The sequence below is a fragment of the Cupressus sempervirens genome, chromosome 2 (assembly GCF_028749045.1).
Source record: "Cupressus sempervirens isolate cs-2001-9-10 chromosome 2, ASM2874904v1, whole genome shotgun sequence".
Taxonomy (NCBI): Eukaryota; Viridiplantae; Streptophyta; class Pinopsida; order Cupressales; family Cupressaceae; genus Cupressus; species Cupressus sempervirens.
Genome location: NC_143119.1, coordinates 489292604 through 489313722, shown reverse-complemented (window position 1 = coordinate 489313722; position 21119 = coordinate 489292604). Strand labels below are relative to the sequence as shown.

Sequence of the window (21119 nt, the reverse complement as noted above, 5' to 3'; positions counted from 1 at the left end):
AGTATTGAGAGCCATGATAATACTAAGATCAGATTGATAAGATTTGATAGATTTATAGGTTTCCAAGGCACTGAAAGCCACAAAAATGCCTAGGATTGGATAAATGATGACTGATTTTAGATGTTTTACATATTCTAGGTTGATTAAGACTAATTCTAGGTGATTCTAGGTTGATTTTGGGTGATTTTGAGTTGATTTGAAATGGTTTCAAAATGATATGAAATTGATGTAAAAGAGGATACCAATGATGATAGACACTATTGTGATGTAATCAAGTTGGCCAAAAGATCAGAGTTAGTGGAATGAGAAATGGAATGAGTTAGTATGAAAATGTGATGAAATTGTAGATGAAAACTATTTTTGCGCATCTACATTTTGTTGCTCTTTGATACAATGTGATTTTGAGCATTGTGTCAAAGAAAACTGATGAGAAAGTGACAACAACATGCTCTAGTAGGGATGATATACATGGGTACCCCCTCAAAAAATTTATTGAGATAAGCATATGATAGAGAATGAGAAGAAAAAACCATAGCAACTGATGGATCACAAATTAGAGTTAAAATGTGAAAGTTATGGGGTCTAGAGTGTAGAATAGGAGTTGATCGGGAGCCCGAGAGTATTTTCAATTATTTTTGAAATAAAAAGTGACCAAAAACAAGGGAGTTGGCCCTTACAAACCAAAATTTGGTTACTAACACATTACTAGTAGTGACCAACAACCAACAAAAACCTAACTAAAACTTCACAAAACCACAAAACAACTAATTTAAGAACAACTAAACTAAAATAAAAGTCCAAAAGATCTAACAACTATGGAAGTTGAGTATTTTCAACTGTTACCACTCAAGATAGTGACAAAATAATGAAAATGATATCTCCATTTTTTCAAAAAAAAGATATGAATCCAACACAACTAATAGATTGAAAATTAGATTTGAAATGAAAAAGTAATGGGCTCTAGAGTGCAATATAGGGGCTCTAGGAGCAATTCTGGGCATCTTACTACCCCAAGTGCACCCAAAATGCACCCAATTGCACCTAGTGTGCATTTGGTAAGCCCAAGTGCACTATTATAGTACCAAGTGTGCCCATTGGGTACTTGGGAAGCCCAAGAGTGCTTTGAAAGTGCAGATTGCACCCTAGAAGGCTTTGGGGGCCAAATTCAACCTGATTGGACTTGGAATGACCTGAAACATTGTCCAGGTGTCCAAAATGGTGGAAAGAGCTCAAAAAATGAGTGAAATTAGTCAAACATGGTTAGATTTGGTCAAGCTTGGTCAAACAAGTGTCAGACTAAGGTTGGACTAGGTGGAAAGTGACAGAAGGTTGATAGACAATGTACGATGATATAGAAATGTAGGAATGCAGGATGGAGATGATTTGGTGTATCGGAATACATGATCATGGTGTTGGATGAAGAAATGAATGATAGAAGATCATGGAGATGTGATGAGGATGAATTAGAATGAGGTGAAGAGTTTTTCTTTCATAAAGTGTATTGCATGTCAAATGGAGCTTTATTTTGATATGGAAAATGGAATGCAACACATCATGGCATAAAGGGCCAAAGTGCAAACAAAAACCTTTTGCGTAAATAAGCATGATGTGGAAAAAAAATGATCTTGTACTTCATAAGGCATATATACATGCCTTAGACTCTCAAAAGTACATTGTAATAGATAGAAAATAAAAGAAGACCACGAACCATCTGGACCACTCTCATATTTTAGTTTATATCATCAAGTAGCATAGGAACACGATCAAAGAAAAATAAAACAAAAAATAAATCACTCACTAAATAGTGTGAGCCAATAGCTATTCCTGTCCATTATTACTTGCCTTTTAGTGTTTTAGGTCTTCAGATAGTGTTTGATAGGTTGATCATATGATAGTTTTGTTTGTGGATTCAATTGATAGGTTCATAGTGACATGTTGGATTGATTGTTGGTTCACATTGCTTAGATAGTGTGATTGTCTCGAAAGTGTAGTGCTTTGAGTTTTAGATTGTGAAAATGTGAGTGTTTATGCAAAAGGAGGTGATAATCTATAGAGACTAGTTACAAGGTTTATTACATATTTTTGGTGGGTTTTATGATTTTTAGGGTTTTTGAGGATATTTGATATTTTTGTGTAATTGGTTTCTTCATGACATTTTATGTTTTTTATTATTTCTTAGGACATTTTATGACTTTTAGTATTTTTTTAGGACATTATATGATTTTTAATGATTATTTTAGGATCATATTCAAATTTGTAGTATTTTTTCAAGAACATATTTATTTTTTAAGGATTTTTTTAGGATCGTAAAAGCATATACAAGTGTTATCTCCAATCCATTATGCGATAAGTTCGATGGATAAGAAGTGCTTAGGGCTATGCCCCTAGTTTAAGTTCAAACTCATGCACTGTTTATTTAATATGCCCCCAAACAAGATGAAAACTATGTACAAAGGCTAATGACAGAGTATATACAGATTGGTGACACTTGGGTAAGATAAAAAAAGACATTAACCAGTTCATGGGCCATGACAAGGGGCTAGGGATGTCTTGTAATATGAAGGATAGGATCAAGGAATGATAAAATAGGGAAAAACTAGATGGAATCCTAATAGATGGAGGAGCAACAACTGATTACACATGGCACCTATTTGCCAAGTTTCCACCATGGTACTTGCCCAAAGTGCCTATTTGCTAGGTTTTCACTTTTAGATAAAAATTTTCTCTTGACTCAAATTTTCATGCCAAGATGCCTGTTTGCCAAGTTTTCATCAAGGCATCCATTTTTTCATGACTTTTTTCAGTTTTTTATTTTCTTTTTGTCATGACTTTTTGCCATTTTAAAAATTTTTTTTAGGACTTTTGACAGAATCAAGAATGTTGCTAACAACTACTAAGAAGAAATATATTGTTGGTGTTGCTAGTTGATGCTATTTGAACCCACAATTGACCATAACTATGCAAGAGTCATTATGAGTCTATAGCTAAGATCAAACCACTAGAAAGATCTTGAGATATACCATTGTGTACCATATGTAAGACACTATCTACCTCTTGTGAATCAAGGAATCTAAGGATAAATGGGTCAATGGATATGTTGTGTGGGATGTCACTGATGATGACGTTCTCAAAGGCTTGTTGGATAGAGGTTGTATTTTGATTATCAGACAAGTTAGGTTGTAAGATTTGGGGATAAATAGTTGGATATAAGGAAGGATTGGGAGGATTGAGACCAATAATTTCCCATATTAAGGCTGATTGGGAGGCCTTAAGTTGACTTTGTGGTATGTTGAACACTGGAACATTGATATTCATGGCATCCTCCTTTTCATCTTGTATTCTTGGGAGATTCTTAGCTTTTGATTTTTCATGGTTTGATGGTGCCTTTTGGTTTTCACCAAGATACCTACTTTTCTCATTTTTTTTCTCATTTTTTCTTTGCAACTAGAAGGTGGAGTTGGCTCCCCAAAATGTGCCAATGTATTCACTTCAAGAGAAATTTTTTTTTAATGATCACCAAATTTAATGCCCTCATAGATTTCAAAGTCTGTTGTGAGAGAGTTATCATTGTCGAATCGATAAAAAATTGGTGGTCTTCATTGGTCCCAATTCAATAGTTCAAGATAACTTTAGGGGATGTCATCATCAATGTTGAATAGGCTTTGGTTGAAGTTATATATATATGAATATCTTATTTAGTGGTATAATTGGGGTCATGCTTAGAAGCTGGAAGATTGTTGATTTTAGGTTGGGTATCCTCAAATGCCATTTCATCATTGAAAAAATCCATAGCCTTACATGTAGGTACTGTAGTACTAGGAGGACCTATTTATAATAGTTTGAATCTAAGCCCCAAACTAGGAGGTCATCCTTTTGTAGTGATAGGTTCAATTATTCCTTGTTTCTGATATCCAAGACTACTATAGCCATCATAGCCTTGTTTCTGCATGATAGTAAACACAAGTCTAGACTTGCTAGGAGATATCAAAGTGAGTTTTTGTTTTCCTTTTCCTTTCTCAATGCATACAGAAGTATTCTCATTGATAGAAGTGGTATTGTGTGTACTGATTTCAGAATGTTGTGCTTGAAATAGTTGTGATTTACCATAAGATTGGGGAGAAATTGGTGACTCCCTAATTTCAAATACTTGACACATAAAGTATTCTCCACCCTCGTTGTATTCAGTCTTCATCTTTTCCTTGGCCTTACTAAGGAGTATATCAACATCCACGTATTTGGAGGAATCTATGCGTTGTGCCTCATTGTTTACTAGGACTTGGTATGCAATAGTATCTCTTAGAATAACACAAAAATGGAAAGGATTTGGATCACTGGGGATGGTAACTTCCACATTTTTGTAGAAAAACTTCATACATTGATGATTTGTAGATGGCATTGCTTTGATAGCATGGACCCAAGGGCATCCTAGTATCATGTTGCAGTTCATTTCAATATCTAGGCCCTGGAATAATGTATTCTTAGTAGCTAGACCAATTCTAATAGGTAAGGCGATGAAACCCGTAGAGAAGTGTTCACCATCATCATAGGCTTATATTGTGATTCCTCGAGAGGGATCCACATCATCTTCAGAATAACCCCAACCCTTCACTACTTTAAGTGTATAGATATTTAGCATTGCTCCTCCATCTATCAAGACATGTCTGACCTTAACATTGTAGATAAAGACTTCAAGGTGAAGAGGATCATTGTGGTTGGGTTTTTCTTTAGGAATATCCTGAGGGGAAAAGGTGATATGATGTGATGTAGATAGGTTAACAACCATGGCCTATAACTGGGCAACATCAATGTTATTTGGGAGTACTAACTCTTTAAGGGCTTGATCCAAGATCTTCCAATGTTAGGGAGATGCATGTAGTAGGTCCAAGATGAATATTTGTATAGGGGTCTTGCCAAGATATTCAAAAATGCTATAATCAGATGAAGTAGGAGCAACTAGTCTACTAGGTGTGCAGGTCTAGTAGAGGTAGTAGGTATAGATGGAGCTCTAGGAAGTGTGACCTTGTATGGTGTGTAGCACGACAATGCAATGAGGGTCTTCAACCTTTAAAGTGAATATGGATATGTAGGAATTAGAATCATTAAAATAGTTGATGATGTAGTCATATCAAGTACGTGTGTAATTGACATTACCCTGTGAGTTAGAGTTTGAATTGGAGGGTTTCTCTTTGTCATGATTACCCAAAGGATCTTTGAAGATAGTGTGATTAGAGTTGGATGCTAGTAGTGATGGATCAACCATGATTACACCATCATCAATAAGGTCTTTTATTGCATGCTTTAGTTGGAAACATGATGAGGTCTTATGTCCTTTGGTGTAGTGGTAATCATAGAATTTTTTGTCATCCCACCAAGACACTTTAGTTGGTGGCTCATCTTTGAATGGGGGTAACAAAAAGAAATTATTAATAATTAATTTTTGAAGTGTAGTATCAAGAGGTATCCCCAATGATTTGAATTTTCTATCTTTGGTTCTAGGATGTCTCCTAGCTCCATCCTGCATGGAAGTCTCAATTTTCTATTGTGGAGGTGATGTTTGATTGGGAGTTTGTGAATTCATAAGGTTTACACCTTTCAAATTTAGTTGTGGTTGTGTTGTGCTAATTGTACATGTATCCAAAATGCCATCATTAGTCACATTCTTATTTTTGGAGAAAAATTTCACGTTATCCTTAGAAATGTTGGTGTTTTTGTTTTCCTTATTCATTGTGAAGATTCCTTTACAGATAAGAGCATATTCAATACTAGCCCCTTTTTTCATTAGTTTAGAAATGGTGCTTGGACTTTTGATTTTGAGTTCATACATTAAGTTTTGGACTAGATTTTTAATGCATAGGTTAACTTGTTGTTCTTTAGGAATGTCTAGTGAGAATTGACTGACTAACTTCTCTAGCATAGTAAGAATGTGATAAATGGCTCTCCCATCTTTTGTTTAGTTGAGCACAAATCAGAGAGTGTCACCTCATTTGTAATTTTAAAGGCAATGTGGGAGATAAATTTGTTTTCAGGTTCTCACCAAGATTTAATAGTACCAGGAAGTTTGGAGTAACATTCAAGTGTAGGCCCACCTAGAGAATGAGGGAACAATCTCATGAGGTAGGTCAGCTCATCACTAAGTTTAGTACAAGATGCACAAAATTCTTGGATTTGATCATGGGGCTGCCTTTTCCTTGATATTTTTTGATCTTGGAGCCTCAAAGTGTTTTGGGAATGGAGGTATAGATAGAATTTTATTGAATGGATTAAGACGTCGGTCCTGTTCTGTATATAAAGCATGTTTCTTTTGGACTCCCAATGCCTCGACTTGTTTGGAAAGTTTTTTGAATTATTGTAGCAATTATTCAATTGGGTTTTGCATAATAATCTTCTCTTCAAGTCTTTTGTGTCTATGAGAAGATCACTTCCTATGGTGAGAACTATGTTTACTCAGTTCTAATATTTCTATGTCTAAAGAGTTAAGTGACATGCCACTAGATGGTGGAGGTATATTAGCACCTCAAAGAAAAAATTGTCTTTGTTGTAGTAAATGTTGGGGTAATTTTTGTTGTATTTGTTGTGGTACTTTTTGTGGTATTGACTATGATTTTTGTACCATGTGTTGTTGTTGTGCCATTTGTTGCTGTTGTTGTTGAGATACCTATGTTGGTTACATGTGGGACCATGTATATGATTTTTGTTGTTGAGGTTGTTGTGGCATGTGCCATTGTTGTAACAAATGTTGTTCATACATGATTTGTTTCTCGAGGCATCTTTGGTATTCCAAATATTGTTTGAGTTGCTTTTGTTTTTTAGCAAGCATGGCTTGTTGTTGCTGGAATTGTTGTTGGTACATTGCATGTAAGTCAAGTGGGTTTACATTTTATTTTGTGTTAGGGATGTTAGATGCTTGCACCACTTGAGGTTATTTTTGTTGTGGTTGATGTTTTTGTTGATGTGTAGAATGTGTGTTGAGTGGATTTATACTTGTTTGCACAATGGAAATGTTATGTTCTTGTACCACTATAGGTTGATGTTTCTATGGGAACTGGCTATGTCCTTGAGAATTAAACATCTTGTTGGTATTGTTGTTTTGGTACCTTTTTGCATTAGAGGTTTCTCCTAAGGATATCATATTGAGTTGACAATGTGACGTGTTCCTTTTGGCAATGGTTGTAATGTCAAAAAAACTTTTCTTTTGTATGTCAATAGGGATTGTTGCAATTAATGTCTCACTTGGTGTACTTGTGGGAGGCTCCATAACATCTGATGTCATAACATTTGGTAGAGTTAGGAGAAAAGTTGTGCTTTTTTGACTTTCCTCCAAAGGAGGTATGTTTGGCATCCCTAGAGTACAAGTCCCTTTATGAATGTCTTGTTGTTGCATCATGTCATTGAGATAATGTATTAACATCCTTTTGGGATATTTAAGAAGAGTCTTCTTTCCATCATTGGTCATGGTTCGTCAAACAAGGCATTAATGTTGATGTGCTGAAATGTAATTTGGAGAAGTTCGATGGCTGATTCTTGATGAGATCTTATAGATGCCATTACTATGTTTGAAAAATCCAAAGGATATTTCACCTTATCTAAGTCCAAATTGATCATGGATTGTATTTTTTCAATTGTTGTGTTGGTTTGATGTTTGGACTTAGGTCCCTCTGAGTGTGGATTAAACTTGACAATTTCTTGGGCTGCCTAAAGTTTGAAGTTTTTGTAGAAATTTTTGTCTTGACATGCCCTAGCCATTTCTTTATCAATGATTCCATAATCAATGTTAGAGTCATCAATTAGGCATATAGTACCTTGTGTGTTTGATATATTAGGGTTGAAGGTACTTGTGTTGGGTTTGCTGAATTTGAAGGAGTGTGTTTGTTCATCCTTGGGTGTGGTTGGTACACTTCCACCTTTGGGTGGTATCGACACAACTATAGGTTCAAAGTTAGGACTCCATTGAACCATCCCATGTGTAGGGGAAGTTTTTTAAGGAAACCTCATAGTAGGTGTGTTGCTTAGTGTTTGTTGTGTCATCTCTTGATTATGCTGATCTTGCGGATACATGTTTAAGGGGTCCACAAGTAATGGTTGTGATGCCTCAATTTGGTCTTCATAAAATGTTTGATGGGTTTTCTTGCTCTTCTTTTATCTTGGATGAGGTTTTGGTTGTGTTGGTGCCTCAGAAAACAAGGGTTGGTAAAGTTCTTTAGGTCTTTAAGCTGATTGTGTCCTAGTGAGCACTGGCATGATACTTAAGGATGCAAATGCAGTGGAGGAAAACCTAAATAGACTCCCTACCTCCCAAGTGTGAAACTAAATTACCAAATATTCTCAAACAGTACCAAGTGAACCCTTGGTGCACTTGGGGCCCTGAAAATAAGTAGTTGGTAAGAAAAAGGTATGCAATTGGTAAACAGAGGTGTTAGGGTGACAAAAATGTAGAATGTGTATGATTTGAGTGTTTTTTAGTGTTTTCTAGGGTTTTGGGATGCAAAAAAGGCTATGGAAGTGAAAATTAGGGTTATAGAACCTAAGTTGAAATACCTAATTATTAAGTGTGCTCTAAAACTACCAACTACACACCTGAAGTGTGCAGTTGGTAAAATAGGGATGCTATTGGTAAAATAGGGAAAAACTTGATAATTAGGATGTGGGTATGCAAGATATGAGTGTATTTTGGATTTTTAGGTGTTTAGGGATGTTATGAAACCTAAGAAAGTTACAAATGAAGTAGGGTTTTTGTATGCAAGATGCAAATGTCCTAGGAAAACTATGCAAATGCAAATGTGAATGAAATTTTGGAATTTTGATTAAAGGGTATGCAAAATGAAGGTTAGGGTTGGATTTTGGACTTGGTAATGATGTTGGAAGTTGATGTATGCAAGGTGGATTATGCAAGGGATGGAATGCTAAGGTTGATAATGAAATTTGGGTTATGCAAAAAGAGGATAAGTGATTAAGGAGACAAGTTGGTTGATAGAAAAGTTGATAAGGTTTGATAGGGGGAATGATGCTAGGGTTTTGAAAAATGCAAGATGAAGGGGATATACCACTAGAGTAAGTCAAAATGATGATTCGGGAGAGTAGGAATATGATAACACTAATAATAAAGGTATATGCAAGGTTTTGAGCTTAGGTAAAATCTTTGGAAAGTATTTTGTCTAAGAATTTAACCTTGAGAAGATGGACTTTGCATATTGACCCAAAAGTGATAAAAGACAAAAAGATCAAGTTGATAAAGATGACAAGGTCAAATCCATTAAGACATAGACAAAGTTTGACCAAAGAAACATGATAAAAAATAAAAAAGGACTAGTCAAGATCCATCATCCATCAACACTAGGAGATACTCTAGGACTCATACTTTGTTCATATTTTTGACTAAATAGAAAGGTTTTGGGTTCAAAATGGCATTTAGGGGGCTCAAAACACTGTTTATGCTGATTGGATATGCAATATGCAAATATCCTATGGCGCAAAATGAAGTTTTGGGTGCAAGATGCTATTTTGGATCATATGCAGAATGAGAATCTTTGGAGGCTTCTTAATGCAATTTTAGCATCCCAAAATGCAGTTAGGAGGCCCAAAATGGTCATACAAGTACCCAACTATGCTCTAATAGCATCAAGTGTGCTCCAATAGTACCAACTATGCCTATGGTGTAGTTAGGGCTAGTTTGAGCATAGTTGGTAGTTTCATGGCACAATTACGAGATTGGGTTGAATGGTTTTTGTTTCTAAGCTACGTGAATGTCAAGTTGCTATACCAGAGAGCTAGGATGTTGGGGATGATGTTATGATTGGGTAGGAGATGTAGAATGAAGGATATGACATAAGGAATGGATTCCTAATTGATGACAATGACTACTAGGGTATGCTAATGCAGGGGGGCCTATCCTGGTACTTATGGACACCTATGAAGCCTCAAAATGTTGTCTCAAAGCCCAAACTGGGTTCTTAGACTACCAAGTGCACTTACATAGTACCAAATACACCTATACTAAAGTTGAGGCTAATTTGGGCACAGTTGGTAGTTTCAAGGTGCAATTGGTAAACTAGGCTAAAACTAAGGCACTTTTAAGTGCTAGGTTTCTAGATTGATGTTACTATAAGCTAAATAGTAGAGGAAAATGTTAAGACTAGGGTAAAGGTGTAGAATGAAGGTTAAGACACCCAAAGTGATGGTTAAAGTGTGCTAGATCTAGGTTGGGTATGCAAATATGCAAGATGGAAGATGCAAAGTGTAGATTTTGAGGTTGAAATCCAAAGAATGTAGACTAAACCCTAATGAATGCAATTTGAAAGATGAGGGATACACAATGAGGGTTAGAAGATGCAAGATGAAGCCTAGGTAATGCAAGTATGAGGCTAAAATTGGAGTGAATGCAAGTGGGTTCTATGTAAGGATGAAATATATGTTATGCCAAACACATTTAGGATCACAAGTTGCCATATTTTCCAAGTCTTGAATGTATTGGACCAAAGTTTGCAAAGTTTTGACAAAGGTTGTAATGTTTTGACAAGGTTCAAATGATATCAAAGGTGTAAATTTGAAAGTTGGCTTTCATCTTGATTAATATTTTACACACACACAAGACACAATAATATGAGAATAGCTATTGTTAAATGTGAGCAAACATACCACAACCTAGGTTTTAGGACTATATCCATTGAATTCCTACTTGAAATGAAGTTCAGACATACTTATCCAGAGTGGAAAACTTAGGATCTTGGCACCATAGGCTCTCAATTATAGTGCACTCACTTCTCGGGGCTACCAACATTTTCTTCCCAAGGGGCATAACATCTTAAGGGATTATTGTCTCTACTAAGGACTGCGAGATTGTAGGATGTCTTGACGGGGATGGGTGACCCCTTAAGACAGTGGATGGAAAGAATTTTGGCTACTAAAACAAGGTTTCTAGTAAGGGAATTCAGTGTAGCAAGTGAATGATAATCTTCCTTAAAAGGTCTCCCAAACTTGAGAATAGGGGTTTGATGCACCACAAGGATATTGGAGGAGAGCTATCACACAACAATACCACTGACATGACTTTTGCCATAATCAAGTTTTATATAGTGCCTCAAATGTTGACCTATCTTTTGGCTTGTTACTACTATGAAGTCATCCCCTAGCATACCCAATATTGGGTATCTTGGTCCAAGACATGCTTCCTATAGAAGTCACACAAATTTCTCTTACACCCAAGATCCATGAATGGTGAGGGGAGAGGATACATCCATGCAACCTCTAGGGTTTGAAACACCATAGAAATGCCAAGAAAAAAAGAAAAATTTCATTTCATGCACCAAACAAAGTGTTATTTAATCTAGGAAATCCACACACATGGTTCTGACAAACACATAGGGTCTTCAACAAAATCCTACAAACAAGCATTAGTACTTTTTTAATGATTAGTCTTCATCCAAAAATCACCACATGTTGAAAATAGACCATCAATAAGAAAAAAAATCTACTTTAGGTTTTAGAAAGAAATAGAAACCCTAGATGCAGATTTTGAGTTATATATGTGCTTTCTATGAACCAAGTACACTCTAACAAAGAAGACTACACCCCAGAAGGTTAGAATGACCCAGAATGCCCCCAAGTGCACTTAGATAGTGCTAACTACATCCATGGTGCACTTGGGGTCTAGAAGGGTGCAGTTGGTAGTTTTAGGGCATAGTTGGGAGACTAGTTGCAAAGTGTGGGGAAATAGTGCCCAAACAAGACCCAAAAATTGAAAATTTAGAAACTACTCTACCAAGTGTGCCTAGACAGTGCAAATTGCACCCTTGGTGTAGTTGGGGCCTAGAAGGGTGTAGTTGGTGGTTTGTAAGTGTAGTTGGTAAGATAAGAATATTATATGGGGGTTATGATAGCTCCTAAGCTCTTAAAACTACCCCCTAGGGGTTCCAAGTGCACCCTGATAGAGCAGAGTGCACCCTAAGACAACAAGCTAACAAAATGCATAAATGAGAGCATTAAATCATATTAGTGGGCCCTGTAATTATACTAGGTGTGATAAAGGAGAGAAAATAAGAATTATACCCCTACAAGTGAGCTCCTTCCTTGCACCTATAAGCACAAACACAAGAAACCCAAGTTAGTTAAGCATGTTTATGAATTGTATGAATAGAAAATGGGCTAATGTCTAACATACTATGAGAAAATCACAAACTTAATAAGCATAAATTGACACCCTATTGTCTACCATGAAAGCCAAATAAGAAAAAGGAAGAAACATAATATTAAAACCCCCTCTTTCATTTGTATCTCCCATGTCCTTCTTTCTTCTCCATATGATGTAGTTCCAAATTGCCTATAGTGCACACAATTTTGAAGCAAAATTCTCATATAGTGTTAATGCTATGAGAATACTAGAAGATGTGATTTTAGCATGAGAAAGAGAGAGATAAAAGACTAAGAAAAGTAGGGACTTGAAAATACTTAAGAATTAGGATCCAAGGACTCAAGGGCTCAAGCACTCCAGGATTCAAGGACTGAAAATGAGAGGAAGAATGCTCATTTTATAATCAATTCACAAGATGAGAGCATTGGAATTGTCACCTTCGATATGTAGCTTGGCAAGAGATTCCTTTAAGAATCCATTACACATATGACACAAGATACCAAGTGTAGGAGTGTATGATGCTTGGAAGTTAAACTTGGCTAAAGATAGAAGAGGATCTATGATGTGTCATATGACACGCCAAACCCACTTAAAGCCAAAAATGTATGACAATGGAAACCAAATATGGATGTCCATAAGAGAATAAGAATATATGGAGCCTAAAATATATTAGCCAAGTGTAGATGGAGAATCCACGATGTTTCATGCCCATGTGTCATGGTGATGTCACTATTATGTGGAATATTTGAATTAAAAGTCCATTATTCCACACAAATAGAAATTAGTGCAAATGGAATTAATGGTGCAAAATATAACTTAGGAAATTGAGAATTTCCATGGTTTATGAATGATGGATCAATTAATTAATAAAATTAATTAATTGAAAAGGTTAGTTAAGAAGAATAATTAGTGAAATAACATAGGATTAAATTATGGGTTGTTTAATCCTATAGAGAAAGTTAGTAGATGATTGGCTAGTTTGATTAAATAAGTGTGATAGTATCCTTTGATGATATGTGATGATAATGGAGATTGACTAGGATGATGATAGGTAGACAAAATCCATGGTCATATTGATTGATTGGTGAAAATGATAACATGCAAAGGACACATGACATGAATTAAGGATACGTAACATTTAACTAACATTGTAAAATGCTACAAGATTAAGATTGGTTTATAGGGTTGATCATAATAACATTGATGAAAATTGTTAATGTTATTAAATGGTTGATAATGCCATGATTCAATAGTGAGAGACTCAACAATGTCAAAGATCAGATGATGTGAATGATAACAAGCTAAAGCAAATTGAGCAGTCACTTAAGCTAAAGGAAACTGGAATGGTTGAATATCACATAGAACTAGTTCTATCTTTGAAATCTCTTCTTGAGTCTCCTCATAATTATGGGAGACCATTTGAAGTAAAGAGACCTTTTTTGTTGACACCTCAAACTAAGTAAAATAGTACTTTAGTCAAAGCTACTATTCCTCTTGAAGAGGAAGCTAAAAATAGAGCTATTACTACATGGATCTACAAAGAGGAAACTCTAGTTGACCTCACATAACAATCTCACAAAATTACTCCTGAGAAGTATAGTCCTGATATTAGACTCATGAAACACTTTGGCTATAATGGAACTAGTCCTATCAGATGCAACAATAATGGTCTAATTGATCTTTGCAAAGCAATAGCTAGAAGGAATTGAGACACATCTCATCTAGGCTTCAAGAAGATTCCCTTCCATCTAGGGAATAAAAAATTCATACTAGAACCTAAGAGTTCATTTGAACATGAGTAACAACCTAAGTTTGATGACCATGAAGATAATGCTAATGATGAGGATACTTATCCTCATCCAATTCCTGATGATCTAGCTAATTTCTTTGTAGAACTAGATGACTTTGTTCCATGTGTTAGCACCATGGATGAAGATAGTGATCCTTCTAAGGACACTACTATTTCACATCACACTTAACAAGAACAAGGAGAGTCTAGTCACACTTCACACATTGAGTACCTTTGTGAGAATCCAGATGATGAAGGAGAGTTTTTTCCTATCACTCTTGGGGAATTCCATGGGTTTGTCTTCCTGTAGTACAGATTCTCGAGAGTATGAATTTGACTCTCTTAGAAGAAACTATAGACAAAGACATAGATCAAGTTCATGTTTATGAAAACCTCCTCAAAGTAGGTGAATCATCTAGGGTTAGGTAAAATGAGTCCTATCCAACAAGTGTCCTTGAGTCTTCAATTAATGACATTAGTGCTCAAAGGCATTCAAACACACTTGTGGATGAAGCCTTTATAGGTCTCGAATTGCTCGTCCAAGCATTTATTGATTATACTATGAATTCAATTGAGCTTGACAAATCTCTTTCACTCACCTATCTTGAGCTCATAGACTAGAGTTCCAATGCATCTAGTGAAGTCCTCACATTCCATAATGACTACGCTCTTGCCTGTTACTTAAATCCTATCGAACCAATAATGTCTTCTACCAACAAACAAAGCATCAACATAACTAAAGTCGACATCAAATATCTCAGTCATATAATCAAAAAGAAAATCAACAAGAGCTTTGTGGGAGCAAGAGTCCCTGCCTATTGCTATAAGGAGAAGAAAATAAATTATTAAAATAACTAATTTGCACAAAAATGATTTAAATTTTTACAATGAACTATAATATCACTTTAACATATATTTTTACTAACAAATTAAAATTTTAAATATATTTTCAATGTAGATTTTTTAGAGTTAAACATATTTATTTAATGTTAGTAATCTAAATTAGCATTAAAAATGAGAGAGGTGAAAAATTTTGTTCCATTTCTCTTTACAATATAACTCTAAACTAGATTTTCTGATAAATATATATACATACTAATTAAATAGCTCGACCATAAGAACCAACTATAAAAATTAATTTTACATTTTTATTATTTATAATTATAAAAGATCAACTCTATTTTTATTATGGTTTTGTAAATTTTCACATTTATTACATTTTATACTTATCTATTAAATATTAGCAATATAAATTAATGTGATATTGCTAGCAAGATTTAACTATGTGATTTTGAGTGAAACTCATTGACCCATGTTTCATGAGTAGTGATTCAACGTGAATCCATCTCTCATGAGAATAAATGGAACACTTAGCACTCATTAGATTTAGGGGTGAAGCACTGTGACTTCTCAGGAGGTCATGTACTACTCCAGCTTGAGGTCACTGAGTCAAAATCACATAGGTAAATCCTAATAGCAATATCACAATTTGACTTTCTATAGAAATTATCTCCTACTTATCACTATAAATTAATACTAAAAATGAGAAAATTAAAAAAATTATTACTCCCACTTTTAGAAACACTTCTTCTTACATAAATTTAATTTAAACTTTTTAATAATAAATGACTTAATCACAAAAACAAACTATAAATAATATATTTACTTTTATTTTTTCTAATAAATAAAAATATGAAATATATTATCCATATAGATTTGTTAATTTTTTTTAAAATATAATATTATAGGCTTGAAAAGGAGGCATGCTATACCACTATTTTAAAAATAGTAATAATAAAAAAATAATACTAATAATCTACTTCGTTTAATTAAAGTGTAATTTTTTTTGAGTTCCAAAATATAGTCATGTAAATGTTTTACTTCTAAAAACTGAAATATAATGAAGCCTTTTTCTCCTTCTTAGATAAATGAGCATTAATTTAATGTGTGGCTTCACAAAACTTTGCAAGATATTTATTACTAATATGTAGTTACTTCCTCTTACAAATATTTTTCATTTGTAGGTAGAAGATAATTCTAAAACTCAAAACCCAAAACTTTCTTTTCTACAGGAAGTTATTGGCAAAATTTATGGGTGGCTTTTGAGGATTAAATTTGGCTTTATTATAACCATTGTTGAAATTATTGGCAAAATTTACAGGTTGCTTTAGAGGATTGATTAACCCCAAGCAAGCTTGGTGTTGTATTCTCTCTTGCAGTGCCATAAAGAAATAAAAGGAGAGCCTCTAACTAGGGTTTCCCCACTGTGAAGACAAGTTGCAACAGTCCATGACAAGCATGATTGCTTGATCATATTGTTTGCAACTTATGCACTCTACAGATGTGAAAAGAAGACTAGCTAGTTCAAGCCCATGTTGGTCTTCATGATTTATGAGAACAGGAGAGACAAAGTAATATTCCATGCCATAACCTTGACATTTGTGGATATTTTCATTGTAGGTTGTAGCAAATAACATTCATGAATCTGGCTTGCAAATTTTCTCAGCACTGTTTGATTGCTCTTGTTGATAGTTGGAGACTTGGTATTTTAATAGGCAGACATTATAAAGCTCTTAGCCATGGTTACCTTTGAGCTATGTAGAATTAGAGGAATATGGTATGTATCCTATATAAGAAAATATAGCTCATTGTATGATATCAAGATGTAATAACAAGCTGTGTAGCTGGCAAATTGTGAAGCAATAATTTTTCGTATTTCAAAAATTCTGTGGAAGTTTTCAGATATTTTATTATTCATATTTTTTAATTGAAAATATAGTTATATCCCTAGAAAAATTATGATCAACTAATCACAAAACAAATATTAAGAAATAAAAATTCATCTAAAAATAAAATAGAATCTAAACTTTAGATATCTATTAAATTTAGTCATAAAATTTAATGAGATGAGTCATCCAAGACCATAAGTTCCCTACCTATATATAGGTAGGGACTAATAAAAGGTTCGATGGTGAAAACCACATTGTGGCAATGTTAGAACCTAAAAAAGTAAAAATAAAAGACATATCCAAGGGTGAAAACCTCTTTGAAGTGCCTACAGATGAGATATTTGATGCACTTCCTAGTCATTTTTAGGAAAGATCATCAGTGTTGATAGAGCCAACACAACTGATCAACTTAGGAATAGAGGAACATCCTCACATGATACATCTTGTACAATTACTATCTCTAGAAGAAAAAGAGGAATTCATTGCTTTCTTCCAAGAGAAAAAGATAAACTTTGCATGGACATACTTAGATATGCTGGGATTAGATCTTGATCTCATTATGCATCACTTGTCTATCACACCAAGAGTTAAACTAGTCAAATAAAAAATTAGGAAAATGTATCCTCATGTTGTATTGCTTGTCAAAGCTAAACTAGAGAAGCTTTTGAAAGCTAGTTTCATTTGTGCTATTGACTATGCTGAATGGATATCAAACATTGTTCTAGTCTCCAAGCATGACAAATCAATTAAAGTTTGCATAGATTTCAGCGATCTAAACTTAGCATGTTCAAAGGATGATTTTCCACTCCCTAACATTGATATGATAGTGAACATGACAAAAAGATATGAGATGTACTCACTCATGGACAATTTTTCTAGTTATAATTAGATCAAAATTGTACCAAAAGATCAGTAAAAGACTGCCTTCACTTGTGCATGGGGAACTTTCTATTGGAATGTGATACCGTTTGGCTTGAAAAATGCTGGTGTTACATATCAGAGGGCAGTCACTAATTTTTTTCACAACATGATGCAAAAAATAATGGAAGACTATATCGATGATACTTTGGTTAAGAGCGCAAAATACAACACTCACCTTCAAGATTTAGGACCTATCCTAGATTGCATGGAGAAATTCAATCTGAGATTTAGCCCGAGAAATGTGCATTTGGTGTAGCATCTAGGAAATTACTTGGCTACATCCTGTCTGCAAAAGGAATCAAGGTCAATCCAGAGAAACTTCAAGCAATCATGGATATGCCTCCACCTTGTAATATTAGTCAAATTAGGGGATTACAAGGAAGACTCCAATCCATTTGAAGATTCATCTCATAGTTAGTAGATAGGTCACAACCTTTTACCAAGACTCTTCATAAAGGTGTGAAATATAATTGGAACCAAGATTGTGATCAGAGTATAACACAAATAAAGCAATACCTTGCTAATCCACCAATCTTGATGCCTCCAATTCATGGGAAGCCTCTTATTTTTTTATCTCAACAACCGAGACATATTTGGGAATCTTGCTAGCTCAAGAGGACAATGATAATAGGGAAAGAGAAATTTACTATCTAAGTTGCACATTGATCTCCTATGAAAAGAATTACAATATCATTGAGAAGGCCTGCTTGGTAGTTGTATTTGCTTCCCCAAAGTTAAGACATTACATGCTTGCCCATAATACATGATTGGTTCCTAAAATTGACCCCTTAAAGTACTTACTCAATAAGGTAGCTCTAATAGGGAGATTGGCTAAGTGGGTCATGATACTAAGTGAGCTTGACATTCAATATGTTGAACAAAAGGCTATGAAAGGACAAGCAATTGTTGATTAGCTAGTAGAAGCACCCATATAGAGTATTCTCCCACTAAACATTGATTTTCTTGATGAGTTGATTATGACACTCACACACCAAACTTGGGTGATGTTCTTTGATGGTTCCTTCACACAACACAAATCTGGTGCTGGGTTATTGTTCATAACACCACAAAAGGTATTCACTTCCTAAGGCATACAAGATTCTATTTCCTTGTACAAATAATATTGTAGAATATGAAGCTCTCATCAATGGCATGAAGATTATAGTTTAATGGAGAGTCAATCAATTGAACATCTTTTGTGATTCAGAACTCATAATCAACTAGGTCAATGATGTATATCAGATGAAAGATGAGAAATTGATCCCTTATAAATGCATGGTGGATGATTTGAAGAAATAAATTTCTCACTTTTTCAAAAGGTTCTTCAAGCAAAAAAAAAAGTAGTTGATGTTGTGGCTACTCTTGCTTCCTCGTTATAGATTCCAAAGAATGATCTTTGACATGAGTTCTTGGTGGAAATGTTACACTACCCTACCTATAATATCCCTAAATCTCAGATGATCTATTCTACTATAGGACACAATTCATCCTGCTACCATCACATATACTCCTATTTCTGTGACCTATTAGAATAACTGGGGGGGGGGGGGGGGGGGGTGTGAATCAATTATACAATAATTTAAAAATTAAATCTCTTAAAAAATTCTTAGTTATTTAGCCAAGGAAAATAAAAATCATAAAGAAATGTGCACACACATTTACACAAGATATGTTGACTAGGGAAAACCCCAGTGGGAATGATTCTCATAAGATAATGTACTAATTTGAATATTCCTTGTTAGAGGATGAACCCTCTTAGGAGTCTGTTACAACACCTAGTACAAAGAGTCTATGTTAGGAGACTTTGAATCCCTATTAGGAGATTCTAACCCTGTTAGGAGTTTGTGGAAAGCAACTGAACAAACTATCCAAACAACTTGCAAGATCAAATCAATGAACCCATTGTCTAATTGATCTTGATACTATTTCTTTCAGAATAAAAGATGTGGAACAATCTCTTATCTCTTCCTTTATCTAGTATGTTAGACCTCTTTACCCTCTAATCATGCAGTCTGATTTGGAACTCAACAACAATAACCCTAAGGTCACTTACACACATTAGAAGATTACTCTGCTCTTCTACTTTTCAATTCACAAGTCTTTTTTTCTCCTCAATCTTCTTCCACACTTCAAAACTCAGAAAACATCTTTCCTTTATACTACACTCAACATTAATTTCTTTAGTTGGCTCCATACACTCAACATTAATTTCATGAGTCAGCTCCATATTTAGTCAAATGAAATGCACATTTAATTAATGTTGTCAGCTCTTAGTTGCACACAAACTTTCACACGTGACTTCCATACCTAGGCACTCGCTAACATTATTAGTGGTCAATCTACTTCCTCCAGTCATTTGTGCAACCCTTCATTCCAAGTGCAAAGATCTATATTGGTCATATCCAGACACTATTTTTCCACTACTTTGTTTCCTTGTGGTTCTCTGTAAATAACTAATATCTCTCGTATATTGTTGATTTAGGTTCTGCACACTTGCCCATATGTTAAATACATGTTGTAGTATATGTTGGTAACTACACATAAGTAGATATGTAATGTGATGTCTTTAATACACAAATCTCAATCAGTTGCTCTGTCAGTCTTACACAAACTTATTGCTATGTTATCATTAATGACAAAACAAGTTCTACAATGCTCTCCCATAACATCATCATTCATGCTAACAATCTGCCCCTTTGGCATTGATGGCAACATAGATGAAAAACATCTAGTTCCAAGAATACCAACAATTTTTTTTCATCACTCAAATCTTCATGCAAATATTTTATTGCAACATTTCTCCCCCATAGTACAAACTCTTTCAAGTGTTTTTCATGTCATCTCTCCCCCATTGACATCAATGTCAAAGGTAGTACAAGAATTGAACATACAACAATCTATCAGCATGACCACAAGCTAGTGTATTTCTTTACAACCTTTGCATATAGTTCTATAAATATTACAAGTGTCAAAAGACACAATTGCATACCAATTGCCAATTATCAAGAGTCCTTTGTTGACTCTGTTCATCAGAAGTACTCCCCCATTGAGGAAGCATTAGCATTCAATCCAGTCTAACCATGATGCTATGCTCCTTGGACTGATGCACTTCTACACTTTCTACTCTAAGCTAGGTAGGGGTATAACCCCAAGCATACCTTTCAGGTACTCAAATGTGTCCTTTGGTAAAGCCTTTGTGAAAATGTCTATAATGTGTTCCTTAGTGTTGACGTACTCAAGTTTAATTTCTTTCTCTGTGACTTTCTCCTTCAGCACATGATATTTTATTTCTATGTGCTTAGTTTTAGAATGAAAAATAGGGTTCTTAGACATGTTGATAGTACTTGTGCTATCATAGTAAATGATAACAAGTTCTGTGAATGTAATTCTAATATCTTTCAACATCTACTTCATCCATATGACTTGATTACAATTGTTTGCTACTACAACATATTCTACCTCTATAGTACTTTGTGAGGTACAATCTTGCTTCTTGCTAAGCCAAGAAACTAGTCTTCCTCCAAGGAAGAATGCTCCACCACTAGTACTTTTTCTA

General features: G+C 34.7%; 1 pseudogene; it reads left to right on the top strand.

Annotated features, from left to right (window-relative positions):
- The window catches only part of LOC149573150 (uncharacterized), a 57880-nt pseudogene that overhangs the window by 29837 nt on the left and 6924 nt on the right, over window positions 1-21119 (top strand).